We start from the raw sequence: 18,991 nt of genomic DNA on the forward strand, positions 1-18,991 counted from the left end.
GTCCAGAGGCAGAGGCTCACTGAGGGGTTGAGACCCAATCATGGGAACTGCCCACACTCACACCTCACCACCTCTTTACGAAGGCCTTGTTAGGGCAGCTCCATTAGCCCAGGACATTGTGTCTGCATATCAAAAAAATTACAAGGCACACCTAAAGCCAAAAAAAAAAAAAAATTGAAGAGACAGAGCGTGCATCAGAACCAGATGTGGCAGGGATGTTGGAATTATCAGATCAGGAATTTAAAAGCAACTATGATTAATATCCAAGGGCTCTGATGGATAAAGTAGACAGCATGCAAAAATAGGTGGGCTATATAAGCAGAGGGATGGAAATCCTATGAAAGAACCAGGAAGAAATGCTACAGATAAAAAGCACTGTAACAGAAATGAAGAATGCCTCTGATGGGCTTGTTAATATACGGGACACAGCTGAGGGAGGAATCGCTGAGCTAGAGGAGGTATCAATCGAATCCACAAAAACCGAAAAGCAAAGAGAACAAAGACTGAAAAATCCCAGAATATCCAAGGACTGAGGATCAAAAAGAAAAGATGCCACATCTGCATAACGAGAATTACAGAAGAAGAAAGTAACAAAAGAAATACTTGAAACAATAATGACTGAGAATTTCTCCCAATTAATGTCAAACACCAAACCACAGGCACAGGAAGCTCAGAGAACACCAAGCAGAATTAATGTCAAAAAACCCTCACAACTAGGCATATTGTTTTCAAATCAAAGAAAAACACCTTAGCTATGGAGAAACAAACATTAGAATTACATCCAACTCTCCTCAGAAACCATGCAAACAAGGAGAGAGTGGAGTAAAAAAATTTGTGTTGAGAGAAAAAACCACCAACCTAGAATTCTGTTCCTTGTGAAATGATCGTTCAAAAATGAAAGGGAAATAAATACCTTTTCAGACAAGCAAATATTGAGGGACTTTGTTGCAAAAAAATTTTAAAAGAAGTTCTTTATGGAGAAGGAAAGTAAGTCGGAAACTCAGATCTACGTAAAGTAAGGAAGAACATCGAAGAAGGAGTGAGGGGACAGTTGTGCAAGAGGAACAGAGAAAATAGTATTGAAAGGTTTGAACAGTGGCCCGAGTGGAAGAAGAACTTGCCAAAGCTGCATCCTGAGAGTGTAGTGATGAGAGCAACAGAGAAGCTGTGAGGATTCTAGCAAAGAGGTTCCTATATTCTGCCTGCCACTCCCATTGCTTCATTTCTCTTCCATGGCAACCACATGCTGTGTGTCACCTCTCCTGTGGACTCAGGACCAGCCAGCTCCTTGACTTGTGTATTGACCCACGTTTACTGTACTGATGGCTAATACCTTTTATTGACTCAACTGTACGTTCTTTCTGGATTCCTAATACTTAACTATGCCTGAGCATTGGTAACTAAGGATACTATTCTTTTTTACTTTGAAGTGATTTTCGCTGCATTCTGCCTGGTGATGGTATTTTACTATTGACCACAGTCTACCTCACAGTGGACAAAGATAAAGAGGTAGACTTTTGTTTGTTTTTTGTTTTTGTTTGTTTGTTCTGTTTGTTTTTTACTGCCTGCAGTGGGTTTCTCTGGATTCTGTGTGGTGACAGTATTTTACTATTGACAACCATCTACCAGACAGAGGACCCACAATAAAGCAGATAAGCTTTAGAAAAGAAGCAACTGGGAAAGAGCAATAGGCCTTTGGTCCAAAGCTGGTCGCTTTGGTCAGAAAGGCTGTGCTACCTCTTCAAGTGAGCTGGTCTGTAAGAATACACTTAACTCATGTCTTGTATCCAAGCAAATTTCAGGATCAAACTATGTGGTACAGCTTGCTTGTATCCCGTGAGAGATGCCACTCTCTCTAAATTGAGACCAGAATTCTGGACCAAAAGTTTTGACACGTTTATGTGTGTGTCATTTATCATTTTTCAATAGCCAGGAGACTTAAGTCTCTACTCATATTCAAAACAGCCAGGTAGGCTATTTCTAGCACACATCTGTATGTTCTATAGGATGGCAACACTTACTCTGTTACCCTCAAACCATTTTTCTTATTTCAAATTTAACTTTCATCCAGCAAGTGACTGTCAAGCATTGCCATCCATCTCTGCCTGTCAGTCAACTGGTTCAGTTTCTACAAAACAACCACCTCTGTACTGTAATGGCACTCGTTCACGGATCATTGGGTGTTTCATTATATTGTCCTGTATTATTTAAAACGAATAAATGGAAGATGGAGAAAGTTAATATGCTAATATTAACAATAATGCAATTAACACAAAGATGGAGAGAGCATGAAGTAGACCAAAGGAGGTGCCACTTCAGTCTGGCTTGGATGCATATTGGAAGTAAGCTGGTTGATTATGTGTTTCATTTTGAAGGAAGAAAAAAGAATTTTTTTGAATCTATGAAATATCTATAGCAGCCTTATTCATAACTGCCAAAAACTGGAAGTAAAGACATCCTTCAGTAGGCAAACGGATAAATAAACTGGTCCATCCAGACAATGGAGTGTTATTCAGCACTAAAAAGAAATGAGCCTTGAAAAGACATGAAGGAAACTTAAATGCTTATAATGAAGTGAAAGAATCCAATCTGAAAAGGATACATACTGTATGATTCTCACTATATGACAAAAAGGCAAACTATGGAGACAGTGAAATGATCAGTGGTTGCCAGAGGGTGGAGGTGGGGGTGAGGGATGAATAGGTGGAGCACAGAGGATTTTTAGGACAATGAAAATACTCTGTGTGAGACCATAATGATGGAAATGTCATCATACATTTGTCCAAACCCATAGAATGCACAACACCAAGAGTGAACCCTAATGTAAACTACAGACTTTGGGTGACAATGATGTGTCAATATAGATTCATCAGATGCAGCAAATGCATCACCTGGTGGGGGTGTGAGTAGTGGGGAGGCTGTGGAGTGTGGGGACGAGGGTGTACAGGAAATCTCTGTGCCTGCCCCTAAAAAAAAAAAAAAATGAAAAAAAGAAAAAAGAAAGAAAAATCTAAGAAGTACTTGTAAGATATTGGTGACGATTATATATCCAAAAAGTGAAGTGTTATAATAGAGAAAATGAAGTGATTTTTTAACATTATAGATTGAGATTCATATTAATAAAATGCCCCATTGAGCCCTTAGGAATTTCACAGGCTTATACATCATCTGATAGAAACACAGCTTTCTTCAACTTAATCAAGGAAATTAGAAGGCCAGACTTAGCCTTTCTCCTATCAATTTTTTAAAATAATTTATAAACACTACCAGAGTTATCATCATTAATCTCCTTTCCATCCCTTGCAAATTACCATCAGCAAGTCCATTTTTTACTTCATTGAAATTTTTCTGTTTATTAAATGTGACTTCAGCTAAACTGAGGAAAATAGAATTTGAGGTAAGAAATACCTTTATTAAATAATTTACATTGCATATTATTAATTTTTAATCTCTCTTCTGGATACTCGTAGACAGAGTATATGACATTCAGGGGTCAAAAAGCTGAAGTGCTCTTCCTAAACATACTGTAATGAAGTTTAGGGTTCTTTTTTGTTTTCTGAAAAAAGCCTTCCCATCACTCCTTCTAGATAGTTTACTATTTTTTTTTTTCCTTTTTAAGCTCTTTATTGGAATATAATTGCTTTACACACTTGTACCAGCTTTTGAGGTACACCAAAGTGAATCAGCTGTATTTATACATATATCCCCATATCCCCTCCCTCCCGCGACTCCCTCCCATCCTCCCTGTCCTGGCCCTCTAAGGCATCACAGGATAGTTTACTCTTAACTGCACTCTCAGGGAAGCTCTGGGTATAAAAGTAGCAAATTCCATCTAAATGAAATGTATATTTCCTACCCTCACAGAGCTTACAACTTACACTGTGTGTGCAATTCTCATCCTTAGAGTCACACCTTTGCGTGAAGGCTTTTATTATAATGTGGACAACAGAAATGAAGTCCACCACGTTTCAATATTAAAACAAAAATGTTGATTTTTGGTGGGCATTTTTCTAAAATGTATTGCTGCTGTTCCTCCATTCTTAGAATATGCAGAACATAATGAAAAATGTGATTATTTGGTATCATTACCAGCATACAGTGTTGTGCCATTTGGTACAATACTCTTAGGACCCAATGAAACATAGGTGTAGGGTTTTATGGACTTATATATATCTACAGACAACAACTTAAATTTTAAAAACTTCACTGATTTTTTTCTACATTTTGACTTCTCTTTCCTTTTCTAATAATATTTTGCTTTTTACTACTTTTAAACCAGCTTGTACAGTAAGATTTAATAGACTTTAAAGTAAGCACCTGAGGATCTCTGCTAGGAATAATAATGATGAGTTTCAACATATAATTTTGACAATGTAGTTGCCTCTTGTTCTCAGTTGTCTTCTGTGAGACTGAAATTACTAAAGAATGACAGCTGGAGAAGTGAATGTTATCAGAAGGTGCTTTGGTTTGCTAAAGGCTTTATAAGTGTTCATAAATGATTAGTAAATTCCCCCCTCCTTTTTTTTTATAAATTTATTTATTTGTTGACTGCATTGGGTCTCCATTTCTGCGTTTGGGCTTTCTCTAGTTGCAGCAAGCAGGGGCTACTCTTCATTGCTGTGTGCGGGCTTCCCATTGTGGTGGCTTCTCTTGTTGCAAAGCACAGGCTCTAGGAATGTGGGCTTCAGTAGTTATAGCATGCAGGCTCAATAGTTGTGGCTTGCAGGCTCTAGAGAGCAGGATCAGTAATTGTGATACATGGGCTTAGTTGCTCCATGGCATGTGGGATCTTCCTGGAGCAGATATGGAAACCATGTCCCCTGCATTGGCAGGCAGATTCTTAACCACAGCACCATCAGGGAAGTCCTCCCCTCTTCTTTGGATATGAAATATTTCATGAATGCTGAAAATACCCACAAATTTTATGTTATAAATGTACATATACCCAAGTGGGTTATATAAAATTTGACACTTTCCTACTGTTAAGAATTTTCAGTAAAGAAATAAGATGTATAGAAACAAACCAAAAACAGAGAGAGGGAGAAGCCATACTGAGCTCGGAGGCCCTCCAACATTTGCAGGTAGAGACCCACCCAAGGAGATGGAGGTGGGAGAAAATGTGCAGTCACAGAAGTGAAGAGAGTGTTTCTAGAAGGAAAAGCTGGAGCTTATGCTTCTGAGAGGCTATTTAGTTGAAGACAGGAGAGTAACAATTGGATCTGGCAAAGTGGAAGGTTTTGGTGACTTAGTAAAACCAGTATTTTAAAGAGAGAGAGAGAGAAACCCTATAAAAATGTGTTGAGAGGAGAATGGTGTGTGAAGGTGTGGAGACTGGTCATACACAACTCCTGTGAGATATTTTGCTGTGAGGAGGAACAGAAAATAGAAAAAGAAATCCCTGCAGGAGTGTAACCCTTGAGGAGGCATCATCCACACTGTAGCCAGTTCTATAGCCAGTGTTTCATAACATGGGTGAGTCGATGTTGTCATTGCTGCCCCTAAGCCCTGGGCCCTTCCATTTCACAGGAGCCTGACTTTCTGCAGCTCTGCCTGAGGGCTCTGTCTGCCCCCAGAGTCAGCTCTGCTCAAGTACAAGGCAGGCCAGCAGTGCCGGGAATCTAATGTGTCCCTCTGCTCTCCTCCCCCAGCAGCCTTCAGTCAACAGACAGACAGGAGCTGGTGTGTAAACACCCACCTCACTCCCTCCTCAGAGAAGGTGACCATGAGGCTTGTGGTCCACACTGTGCCCTACAGTTTCCCGGCAGGACTGTGCCCCAGTAGCCCCTCCTGGGAACATGCTGGATAATATAACCTTTGCTGCCTTCTTTAGCTTTCTTGTCTCACTTCCCTACTCCATTCTGGTTGTTTCCTGGGACCACCTCCCAAGTAACCCTATCGTATTCAAATTCTTAGAGTTTAGTTTCAAGGGACCCAAACTAAGACAACAGAAAATATTCATATAATGACATGAAACCATTATACCACTTTTGTAGAAGAATGCATGAAACAAGAAGCATTAGAAAAAAACATTCCAAAATTATATCAGTGATTATTTCTGTGTTGTGGGGTTATGGATGATTAAAAACCAAAACAAATCTTATTTTTCCCCAAGAAAAGAAGGTTTTTGTTTTGTTTTTTTTTGGTAAAGAAGTACTGCAATTTCAACATACAGATTAAATAAAGGCTTTGTGAATTTCAGAAGGTTTTCTTAAAAGAATAAATGCTACTGCTAAATAAAATCATGGCTGCTACTTTCTCAGCAACACATAGCAAATGAAGTACCAATGAAAAACATATGAAAAACATACCAAAACTCCAACCTTCCAAAGAATTTAGAATCAGTCTAGAAGTATGCTTCAGACCAAAGGTTATGTCATATAAGGCAATCACTTGGTAAAACATGGTTTTTATTCAATAACAATGGCTACCACTTATTGAATGTGTAGCTATGCCTTTTTACCATCTCACTAAATCCTTCCAATACTCCTGTAAGGTATGTATTATTATTACCTTTTTACACATAATGAGGTTTAAAGAAAAGGGAAGTGAATTCTCCAAAATGGGGGGGAAAAGCCTTAAGATTTGAACCCAGATATTGGTCCCAAAGCCCATGAACTCTCTACCACTTTGGGCTGCCTCTCTCTCCAACTTCAGTTATGATTTGAGTCAGCAACAGAAAGTCAAAGAGTAATCATTGCGTCAACATTTCTCATGTGCTCCATGCAGTTTAGAACCAGGAGGCTGGATGTGTGTAGAGACAGTTTGCTGGGGCAAATGGTTGCCCAGAGTGGGGTCAGCAGAGTCGTGCTGGGTGAATGATTGGAATGCTGTGCTCTCCAAACCCTGGAACCACGGACAGTATGATCACAATGGTGGGACAATCAACCTGTACAGCAGAGACATGGATTTCTTAAAAAATTGCCCAGGCCAAGAAAACACAATTCTAAACTATATCTGAGCTCAAAGGGCAAAAAATGGCACAGATTACATAATAACACACTTTAGAATAAATTTTTGGTCAGAATTCGATTCTTCAGTCACACTTTACATGAGAACAGCTCTTACTTATCTTTCAGCACTATTTGCTGAATATCTACTAGCTGCCAGTCAGTACAGTTACAGGTAAAATATAAACTAATCTTTAGGAGATAAGGGAGAAAGAATCCTGTTAGTTTTATTTTCAGCTTTTAAAAAAAAAGAACTGTGAGTTATACTTGCTGGATCTGCACTGGTTCACCACGCCTGGACAATGGGCTTCTAAAAGCAGGGTGAGTAGGTCTGTTCCCTGGGACTCCAGTGCCCACTCAACACCCTGCCCACAGGAGGTCTTAGGAGACATATGCCTGGTGAATGATGAGGATACCCACACCCCACCAGGGAGAGGAGGGTGCTGCAACCTCTGAAAGTGTTTAATGTGGCTCAAAACTTTCTGTCTCTCTGGACCAAAGGAAGGACTATGCTTCCTCCACTGCCTGAGATACATGGGGTTAGTGGCCAACACTGGTCAGTGGAGGTGAGCATACATGACAGGCACAACCCAAGCCAGGCTGTTTAGATGACAACCCCAGACTCCTTAGTGTTTATTCTACTGCTAGGATGATCCTGGAGGAACCCTATTTTGATAAGAGAGGGAAAAATGAAAGACAAAAGCACATTCTTCTTCGCCTAGCCTGAAGGACAATTACTCAGCAGTCAACAAATGCACAGAGAAAACTGCATGAGCAAGAAATAAAAATTTACTTGCTTTATCCCTCAAATAAATAAAAAATTTTAAGGGAGCTATTAAGTGGATATCAGTACAAGAGGGAAATAAGTAACTTCAGCCTTTTTTCCCATATATGAAACCCATCTGAATATATACGTCAAGATTTATTTGAAGAAAGTAAATCATTCAAAATTGCTATTTCTGGAACGGAAACAGGAGGGAAGGGGGCAGGGCACAACCTTTGAAAGAATGACAGAGCCCAAGGACGTGACGTAAACTGACTAGAACCAAATGGGTCCAAGATGGTGGACAGGTTGACTTCCACTAGACCTTGAGCCTCAGTATATGCTCACTGTAACACATCAGCAAGCTAATGACACACCCACAGGTGCCAAGACAGTTCCAAGCCAGACCATAAGGACCACAAAGTGGGAAGTGGCCAAATTCCTGGAAATCTCCGCCCCTTCCCAAAATAGCTGGAATAATCCTCCCACTCATTAGCCTATGAAATCACCCACCCCTATGAAAACTAACCCCATACCCTGGTGCCTTTCTTACCTTCTGAGATGGCCCACACTCTGTCTGTGAAGTGTGTTTCTCTGTAAGTAAATCCATTTCTTACTTATCACTTTGTCTCTCACCGAATTCTTTTTGCAATGAGACATCAACAACCTGAGCTTCATTAAGTCCCAAAACCAGGTCTGTGATCTCGGTTGGAAGACCTTGAATTTTGGCCAGGTTCATATCCCGGCCGTGTGGGTTCAAGTCCCAATCAGGGTTTAGTCTGGGTTCGAGTTCCAGTGTGAGGGGCACACTTTCAGAATGAATAAAGAAAGTGTGGTATAAACATACAATGGAATATCATTCAGCCTTAAAAAGGAAAGAAATGGAGGGATGAACCTTACAGCATGGATGAACCTTGAAGACTGTGATGTTGTGATTTATAGTTAGAAATATGTATTTGGTCTTCATGCTGTTCCTGACACAGAGCCCCTAAAACCCTTAGGAGCTCTAAGATAAGAGCAATAAGGTGTCTTTTGTTAGATATAAAAAGCCCCTTTCAACTACACTTGATTTTTTGTGAATGACTCTGCTTGTCAGGGAAACCAAACATCTGAGTAAAATGTTGGAACTTTCAGCTCCCCCCCCACACCTCCCCCCCCCACACCTCCAGGGAGGAGAGGGGCTGGAAACTGAATTCAAACACCAATGGCCAATGCTTTAAACAACCTTGCCTAAGTATGCTTTTATGAAGCCTTGATGAAAAGAAAAAAATTGGATGGGGTTCAAAGAGCTTCCAGGTTGGTGAACATGTGGAAGTGTGGGGAGGAGGGTGACTTACCTAGAGAGGGCTTGGAAGCTCCTGCCTCTTCCCCCATACCTTGCTCTCTGCATCCCTTCCATCTGGCTGTTCTTGAGTTGAATCCTTTTATCAGGGGTTCCCAACCCCTGGGATCTAATGCCTGATGAGCTGAGGTGGAGCTGATGTCATAATAATAGAAATAAAGTGCACAATAAATGTAATGCACTCAAATCACCCCAAAACCATCCTCCCCACCCTCAGTCCTTGAAAAAAAGTCTTCCATGAAAATGGTCCCTGGTGCCAAAAAGGTTGGGGACTGCTGCTTTTATAATAAACTGGTAATCTAGTAACTAAACTATTTTCCTGAGTTCTGAGAGACACTCTAGAAAATGACCAAACCCAAGGAGGGGGTCGTGGGAATCCTGATTTATAACTAGTTGGTAAGAAGCACAGGTAACAACCACCTGGACTCATGATTGGCTTCTCAAGTTGGGAAGGAGGGGCAGTCTTCTGGGACTGAGCCCTTAACCAATGAGGACTGACAACTAACTCTGGGTAGATAGTGTCAGAATTGACTTAAATTGTAGGATACAATTATATCTAAAGATTAGGAGAATGCGTCAGTGTGGGAAAAAGCCCACACACTTGGTATCCAGAAGTACTGTCACCGAAAGATACTGTGATTCCAGTTATATGAATTACCTAGAGTGGTCAAAGTCATAGAGAAGAAGAATGGTGTTTGCCAGGAGATTGGGGTGGGGGGTGGGGCTTGTTTAATGGATACAGACTTTCAGTTGGGGAAGATGAAGAATTCTGGAGATGGATGGTGGTGATGGTTGTACAACAATGTGAATATAATTAATGTCACAGAACAGTACATTTAAAAAATGGTTAAAATGGTTCATTTTATATTATGTATATTTTGCCATGTAGGGGAGGGGAAAATTACTTTTTCTTTTCCTCTTCTAAGCTCTCTGGATGGGGCCTTGAAAATTCAACAATTATAAGACAAACGGGAGAAATACAGTTTATTAACCTGTGAAGCTTACACACATGGGAAAAATCTTATGTCATTTACAGACAGTTATTGTTGTACTCCGATATTTTTGCAAAAGTGCTTTATCTTCAAGATGATTCATAGGAAGGACTTTTGACAAGTAAAGGTCTCTGATTAGTTTCAGATCATACTGCTGAACTGGGTAAGAAATTACAGGATCCTAACGGAAAACCTGATGGTTTCATAAAACTGGTAACAAAAGTGATCACTTGCTGAGTGAACTGGTAAGTAGGGTAATAATTTTTATGGTTTCTGTCTAAAATATTATTGGTTTTAGTTTGTGTTTTCCAGATATAAGGAAACCCTTCCCCTCAAGCTAATTAAAACGTATAGCAATTTGGTAAGTTATACCTTCATGAGTCAAATTAAAACATTTGTCTTTTCTTTCTACCTGATCCCTCCAAAAATTGGAAACGCTTAGGTCCCAGCAGCTGTATCAGATAAATGAGCAAGTCCCCCTCCTAACAGATCCAACTCTTCTACCTCTGGTTGAATAACAATTATATTCTCTGAACTCAGTTTCTCACCTGTAAAATAGATACTAAAAAGTAACATCTATTTCACGGAGTTACTGTTTATGTGAAAGTGCTTATTGCAGTTCCTGGTACAGAGAAGATGTTCAATAAGTGGAAGCTATTATGGCAAGATATTTTCCCAGAATACTACTTTGATTATCCCTTGCCATGGCCTGGATGTTTGTGTAAAAGGAATGAAAATGGAATTCTTGAGCTAATTATGACTTACAGCAATTTGGTAAGTTATACCTTTGTGAGGAGAAGGTTTGAAGGGCACTGGTGCTGGCATAAAGAGTGCAATTTGCAAGAAAACTTAGCCAACCAAGATTTCCTTCACAGAAGAGAGATTAAAACCCAGGTCAGAGGAGAGGAAAGGTTTGGGAATGAGAAGCGGAGAGCTGGAGATCCTGGTCCCCAGTAGTCACCATCCTCAAACTCCCAGGCAAGGACAAAGTAGGGGAAAAAGCAAGATGTGATAGAACCCCCTTCAAGTATGGTGCATACCTTACCTCCTGCTATAAGCCAGGCAAGTTGGCAGCTTTGTAGAGGAGACTTGCATGCCATCAGCCTGTGTTATGTGTAAAGTAGAAAAGCCTGGGGCTTCCCTCATGGTGCAGTGGTTAAGAATCCACCTGTCAATGCAGAAGAGATGGGTTCGAGCCCTGGTCTGGGAAGATCCCACATGCCACAGAGCAACTAAGCCCATGCGCCACAACTACTGAGCCTTCACTCTAGAGCCCACAAGCCACAACTACTGAGCCTGCATGCCACAACTACTGAAGCCAACACACCAAGAGCCCGTACTCCACAACAAGAGAAGCCACCGCAATGAGAAGCCTGTGCACAGCAACGAAGAGTAGCCCCCACTCTCTGCAACTAAGAGAAAGCGTGCATGCATCAACGAAGACCCAATGCAGCCAAAAATAAAATAAAATTTATAAAATAAATTTATAAAACAAAAAAAAAGAAAAGCCCTGATTTCCCACTTGAGGTCTGGAAAATTCAGAAAGGGGGGGAGGGGGCAGCAGGCTTACAGAGTCTGTGAGCCAGAAGAAGAGAATGCAATAGGAGGAGATGAAGCCTGTGCCGTCCAGCTGGGAAGTAGATGAGGACTCAGTTACATCCTTCCTTTAAAACCCATAGCAGAGTTGGTTTTTAAAACCAAAATAAATTTTAAAAACATCTGCCCAGGAAAGTGGAAACCAGACTTTGTTAAAGTTTAAGAGACAACACTAGGAAGATAAAGAAGAACTCTTCTTAAATCTAGATCATCTGCTTTATAATCAGGTTCGATCCATAATCCCTATTCTTCACCCTCCAGTTACAAGTGGTGCAGGAGAAGGAAATATCACGTCATGCGACCTGTGCGAGCCCCTGGAACCAGCTGCCAAGTGAGGGTCCTTGGCTTCATGCAGGAAAGAATTTAAGAGCAAACTGAAGTAGAGTGAAAATGGATTTATTCAGGGAGATACACCCCCTTAGACAGAATGTGGACCTTCTCAGAAGGCAAGAGGTCCCCAGGGTATGGGCTTGTTAGTTTTTATGGGCTGGGTACTTTCATATGATAATGAGCGGGAGGAATTTTCCTGCTATTCTGGGGAAGGGATGGGGATTTTCAGGAATTGAACCACCACACACATTTTGGCCTTTTATGATCAGCCTTGGAACTATCATGGCTCCTGTCATGGGATGAGGGGAGTGATTTTTAGTGTTGTAATGACTGTGTCATGAGTGAGAGGTCAGTGACCAGGCCATGGTCAACACCATCTTCATTTCAGCTGGTTTGAGCCAGTTTCTGTGGGATCCTGTTTTCCTCAATAGCTGTGCCCCCTCCTGTGGGAAGACATTCGGGAACCTTTTTGATGTGGGCCCAGCGATGGGATGCTTGAGCAGTGGAGGAACTGAGGGTGCGGGGCGTGGAGACTAATATCAACCTGTTTGGTCCTGAAGGATGGCTGGTTAGCCAAAGACGGGTAAGATTCCTCAAGGGAGGAACAACCTAAGACAGGCACAGTCGCAGAGGGGCCAACAGGGGTGGGGCACAGACCCCCAATATCTGAGAAAGGTCTCCTGCCCCCAGGGCTGTTTTGCTCTCCACCCCCAGCTCAAATCCACACCTGCTCAACTGGGACCCAGGAAGTAAACAAAGATAATTGCCTCAGTCATGTGAGGCCTTTGATTGTTTATGAGTGTAACCTGAGAATGTTAGCCCACGAACTCAATAAAAGCAGCCTGGGATGAGTCAGCGGGGCTCTTAATCCGAGAGGTCTTGAGCCCCCCGGTCCCACTTTTCTCTTCAGTCTGTGTCTGTGTCTTCTTCAAGCTTGCGGCACCCGTCACGCACCTCGAGTCGCCGAGCTGGTCTCGGCAAGTGGCGCCCAACGTGGGGCTCGAAAGGCTTGAGTGACGAAGGTTCACGGAAAGTGAAATTGACAAAAGTAAAGAATTGGGAAGTGCCGTGAAGCCCCCAAGAGGAGAGTAAGAGGCCTCTGGAAAAATCCTGCCAGTAAGTAAATCTCTTGGGTAGTTTGTGTTCGGGGTAAAATATGGGAAATAAAGTTTAGATTAATATCGACCAGATGTATGCCTGTTACGGCAGCTCCTAAGGGCAGGTGGAGTAAAAAGCAAGTGAAGGTCTTGTAAAAAGCAAGTGAAGGTCGATTGTTAGAAATTCTGTAAATAGTTGAGAATACTGTACATGGTTTCCTTCTTTAGGCTAACACTGGGTTTATGTACTTGGGGATAAGGTTGGGAGCAAACTTAAAAAATTGCATTCTAAAGGGACTCCCATACCAGGTTCTGTTTGGTCAAATGTGGTCTCTGATTAAGTCAGTATTAGCGCCTCTATTAGAGCCTCTATGGACTCCTGAGGGCTCAAATGATAGCTTTGATGAAGAAGCCGGTCCATCAGAGGACCGATGGGCTTGTGCGGTGCCAAATGAAACTGAAAAAAAAAAAAAAGGAATTAGAATTCATACTGAAGTGATTGATAATGATTATACTGGAGAAATTAAAGTGATGATATCAACTTCGGTTCCATGGAAAGCCCATCCAGGTGATAGAATAGCACAGTTGCTTATTCTGCCATATTATAAGATTGGCAATAGTACAAAAGTAAGGAGAACGATAAGGCTTTGGAAGCACAGGAGAGGCTGGAGTTTTCCTCTCTGAAAAAATTTTAGAAACACGCCCCACGTGCTCAGTAACTATAAATGGAAAAGCTTTTAGAGGATTAATAGATATAGGTGCTAATGTTTCAATTATAAGCAGTAATCATTGGCCTTCTCGCTGGCCTACTTGTCCTGCAGACATTACAGTGGTAGGTTTAGGTAGAGCTCATGGCTTGCAGCAAAGTGCTAAAATATTGCCTTGTATTGGCCCAGATGGGCAGCCAGCCCACTTACAACCCTATATAGCAGACCTTCCAATTAATTTATGGGGAAGGGATTTATTGCAACAATGGAAGGCTGAAATCCACATTCCAACGATAGATACTTATAGTATGCAAAGTCAAGAAATGCTGATAAATCAAGGATATCAGCCAGGGTTAGGTTTTGGTAAATATCATCAAGGGAAGCTATTTCCCATTCCAGCTGAAGGTAATGCAAATAGAGGTGGTCTTGGATATCAATCTTTTCACTAGTGGCCACTGTTCGTAAAAGCTTACTGCTTCCCCCAGCACCAATCCCATTGACCTGGAAAACTGATACACCTGTATGGGTTGAGCAGTGGCCTTTAACCATAGAAAAGTTAGAAGCTCTAACAGAATTAGTAACTGAACAGTTAGAAAAAGGACATATTGAAGAATCTTTTAGCCCATGGAACTCTCCAGTATTTCCAATAAAGAAAAAAACTGGTAAATGGCGTTTATTAACAGATCTCAGAGCAGTCAATGCAGTTATACAACCAATGGGGGCCTTACAACCAGGCCTCCCATCACCTAATATGATCCCTGCTAATTGGCCTCTAATAGTTATTGATCTGAAAGGCTGCTTTTTCACCATTCCATTACATCCCAAAGATAAAGAAAAATTTGCTTTTTCTGTGCCTGCACTAAATAATAAAGAACCTCGAAAAAGGTTTCAGTGGAAGGTGTAACCTCAAGGCATGTTGAATAGCCAGCCCTACTATTTGCCAGAATTTTGTTGCTAAAGCCCTTGAACCAGTGCGACTAGAATTTCCTAATTGTTATCTTATCCATTACATGGATGATACCTTATGTGCTGCTCCTAATCAAGATTTACTTACTTCTGCGTATATTAGCATGCAGCTTTGCCTTGATAGAGCAGGACTTAAAATAGCTCCAGAAAAGGTACAAATGCATAGCCCATATCAATATTTGGGCACAATAGTTGATAGAACAACTATTAGACCACAAAAGGTGGAACTGAGGTCAGATCAAATCCAAACTCTTAATGATTTGCAAAAACTCCTAGGAGATATTAATTGGCTTCGCCCATGCATAGGGATCCCCGCCTATGCATTGTCTAATCTATTTGCTTTGTTAAAAGGGGATTCAAAATTAAAAGTCCAAGAACTTTAACATCAGCTGCTTTAGAGGAACTAAAACTTGTAGAAAATAAAATTCATTCTTCTCAATTACAGAGAGTAACTGTTAATCAGCCATTGCAATTAATTATATTACCTTCTCCTCATTCACCTACGGGGATATTAATGCAAAATGAAGGAATTGTGGAATGGTTGTTTTTAGCAAATACTATGGTAAAATCCTTGTCACCTTATTTAGAATTATTAACTCAGTTGGTTCTGAAGGGAAGAACTCAAAGTAAGCATTTAATTGGAACTGACCCTTCACATATAATTATTAATTTAACTACTAAAGAAATTCAGGCTTGTTTCCAAAATTGTGTAAGTTGGCAAATTGCCTTTGCTGATTATATTGGAAAAATTGATAATCACTATCCGAAAAATCCCATTTTGCAGTTTCTTAAGAGAATTCAATGGATTCTACCTCGAATAACAAAATCTGATCCTATACCAGATGCTTCTATAATTTTTACTGATGGCTCTAGTAAGGGCCGAGCGGGATATACGGGATTTAAAACACCACAAATCCCTGTCCCTCACTTTTCACTATTAATTTTTTGAATGTATCTGCACAGGCTACAGATACAGCAGCTGAGAGGCATTTTCAAGCCTCGTCTAAGAATGTGACTCATTTTAATGATGCACAGCCGCTGATATGGTGGCAGGACCCATTGACTAATATCTGGTCATCAGGAAGGTTAATCACATGGGGAAGAGGGTTTGCTTGTGTGTCACCAGGACAAGGCCTGGAACCTGTGTGGATTCCATCTCGGAGAATTAAGCCATATCATGAGCGTTCCAAAGAAACGCCATCTTGAATGGGATATAGAATCTCCGGAGATGAACTTTGTACATTTGTTTTCAGGTTTGAGCTTTGGAGACTAAGTTTACTAATTATGCCATCCCTGATAGACCTTTGTGTAAAATAAAACGGATATGGGCTGACAGACAAGATCAGATTCTTTGGGATGTTTGCTGTGGGACGGAGGGTGTGATACTACTTAATGGTTCCTATGGAACAGTATGAAACTGGTCCCCTAAGGGGTATGCAGTCTCTAATGGTTTACACCAAAAAAACTCCTCCTGCAATCCCTGTAAAAGGTTGTGATGGCATATACCAATATTGCCATGCACTCGCCCTATCCCATCTTATGGCTTAGGATTGGATTAATACTTCCTTGGCCTCAATTAGAGAATGGCAGAGCTCAAACAGAAATATGGAAACTTCCCTTAAGTTTAAGAACATTACAAATCTGGAATGGCCAAGATGCCAGTGACACATCTGCTGGGATATGGAGCGGATGGTTTCACACTGGACATACAACAATTACAAACTAAAATAACTGGCATGCAATATGATTTTTGCAGTCTCTACACCAAGTTTGCAACTTTACAAAGTATAGCTGATGGATTAAAAGCATTGCATCCATTGGATTGGATAAAAGGCATGAATAGCAGTCTCCTAAGCATTTTGATACTTTTTGTTGTCTTTTAATTATCCTATGTTTAAGTTCTCAGGTGCACAGGAAGAACGCTCCAAGGATTGACTGAAAAAGAAATAACTCGAATAGGCTTATCTTCTCCTACAGGCTTATCTTCTCCTACGAAAACAAAAAGGGGGAGATGTGGGAAGACATTCGGGAACCTTTTTGATGTGGGCCCAGCGATGGGATGCTTGAGCAGTGGAGGAACTGAGGGTGCGGGGCGTGGAGACTAATATCAACCTGTTTGGTCCTGAAGGATGGCTGGTTAGCCAAAGACGGGTAAGATTCCTCAAGGGAGGAACAACCTAAGACAGGCACAGTCGCAGAGGGGCCAACAGGGGTGGGGCACAGACCCCCAATATCTGAGAAAGGTCTCCTGCCCCCAGGGCTGTTTTGCTCTCCACCCCCAGCTCAAATCCACACCTGCTCAACTGGGACCCAGGAAGTAAACAAAGATAATTGCCTCAGTCATGTGAGGCCTTTGATTGTTTATGAGTGTAACCTGAGAATGTTAGCCCACGAACTCAATAAAAGCAGCCTGGGATGAGTCAGCGGGGCTCTTGATCCGAGAGGTCTTGAGCCCCCCCGGTCCCACTTTTCTCTTCAGTCTGTGTCTGTGTCTTCTTCAAGCTTGCGGCACCCGTCACTCACCTCGAGTCGCCGAGCTGGTCTCGGCACCCTCCTCATTCTTTTAACAAGTGTGCCCCTCCCTTCCTGTCTCACAAGCAGAGACACCCTGTTTCCATAGTGACGAGGCCTTCTCAGCCCTTATCCCAGAAGCCCGGCCCTGGTTCTCCCTGCCCCCTGATGTCTAGGCCCTGCCCTTTCCTATTTAACACCCAGTGCCTCCCTCAAATGAAGGGCACCAAGGACTCCCACTCACTTCAGGACCAACAACAAGCCCCTACCGAGAGGGAGTTACCTTATGGGTAAAAAAACAGCAAAACAAAAACAAATAAAAATGATTATTTCAATACCTTCAGGCATAAGGAAGAAATTGGTCTCTTTCTCTTCATGAGGATTATCTCCACAGGTAACAAAGCAAACAGTCATTAAAGGTAAGCTGGTGCCCTTAATATCCCAGGAGGCCAGGCTGTGATGGAACTGTCACCCACAAAGCCCATCAGAATTCCCTGGGAGTAAAAGCAGAATCTGGGTCATAAAATACAGCCTATCCTTTTGTCTGTCCCTTGTGCTTTGTTGAGTTTCACTTGCTCACAGGGCACCTCCTGCAGGGGCCTTACACCTGGCCCTTCAGACCAGATCCCTGGTGGGAAATGGCTGCCCCAACACCTCAGCTCAGCGGTCCTGTGCAGAGACGCTGCACCCGGCACTGTGATTCAAGATGGCGGTGAGCGGGCGGTGAGCGGGCCGTGTGCAGAGACACCGGCCGGCACTGTGATCTGGAGCCTCAGCAGCACAGCTGAACCCGGCCTGCGAGAACCCCGCCCCCTCCCCGCTGACAGGAACTACATTCAGCAGCCCTGCCATTGGCTCTTTGGGGAGAACATGTGCTCTAGAGCATGTTCTATCCGCAGGAGACACACCTGGCAGAAGGATCTGTGTTGGGAACTGACTTAGGAGGGTCGGTAACAAAACAGGAAGACATCCAGCCTTCTTCTGCCCAATAACCCAATAATGGTGTGTGACATCTCCTAGAGACCTAGATAAGGGAGAAGCACTGGACTAGCTAAGAAAACTATTGGTTTCTTAACATGAGTGTGGTCTGCATTGTTCCCTTGAAAAGTGATGTCTATCCTCGGAAACTCAGGCTTCTCCTCCTGAGAGAATCCAGGTGAGGTTTATAGACCTTCCTGTCCTATCAGGCCAAAGACTTAATGAATCAGACACTCAGGAACCTCTCAGAGGTGGGATTCTGGAAGGAAATCCATTGTCCGGGAGACCCAGGCTCACATTAGACCCAGGAGCCAACATCATTGAATGTTTTCTCCTTAAGACGCTGCCACCCTACTGACCTGAACCCCAGGAAACACCGCTGTCACTTTCAACTGAGAGATTGAGACTTGAGACTTGGTGACTGGCCCAGGGGAAAGGAGCCTGATTCAGGTGATGAGAGCTTCATGGGGATGTTTTCCTCTGAGGATGGGTCTCCTGCAGGAGGCGGGCAGAGATTCACGTGAAGAGAGTGGAAGGAGGGCCCTCAATAAAAACCTGTGGCAGGACTTCCCTGGTGGTCCAGCGGTAAAGAATCCACCTTCCAATGCAGGGCATGTGGGCTCAATCTCTGGTAGGGGAACTAATATCCCACCTGCTGGGGCAAGTAAGCCCATGAGCCTCAACTAGAGAGAGAGAAACTGGCACGACAGGATAAAGAACCCATGCACCATGATGAAAGATCCCACATGCTGGAAAGAAGAT

The sequence above is a fragment of the Hippopotamus amphibius genome, chromosome 14, assembly GCF_030028045.1.
Source record: "Hippopotamus amphibius kiboko isolate mHipAmp2 chromosome 14, mHipAmp2.hap2, whole genome shotgun sequence".
Lineage (NCBI taxonomy): Eukaryota > Metazoa > Chordata > Mammalia > Artiodactyla > Hippopotamidae > Hippopotamus > Hippopotamus amphibius.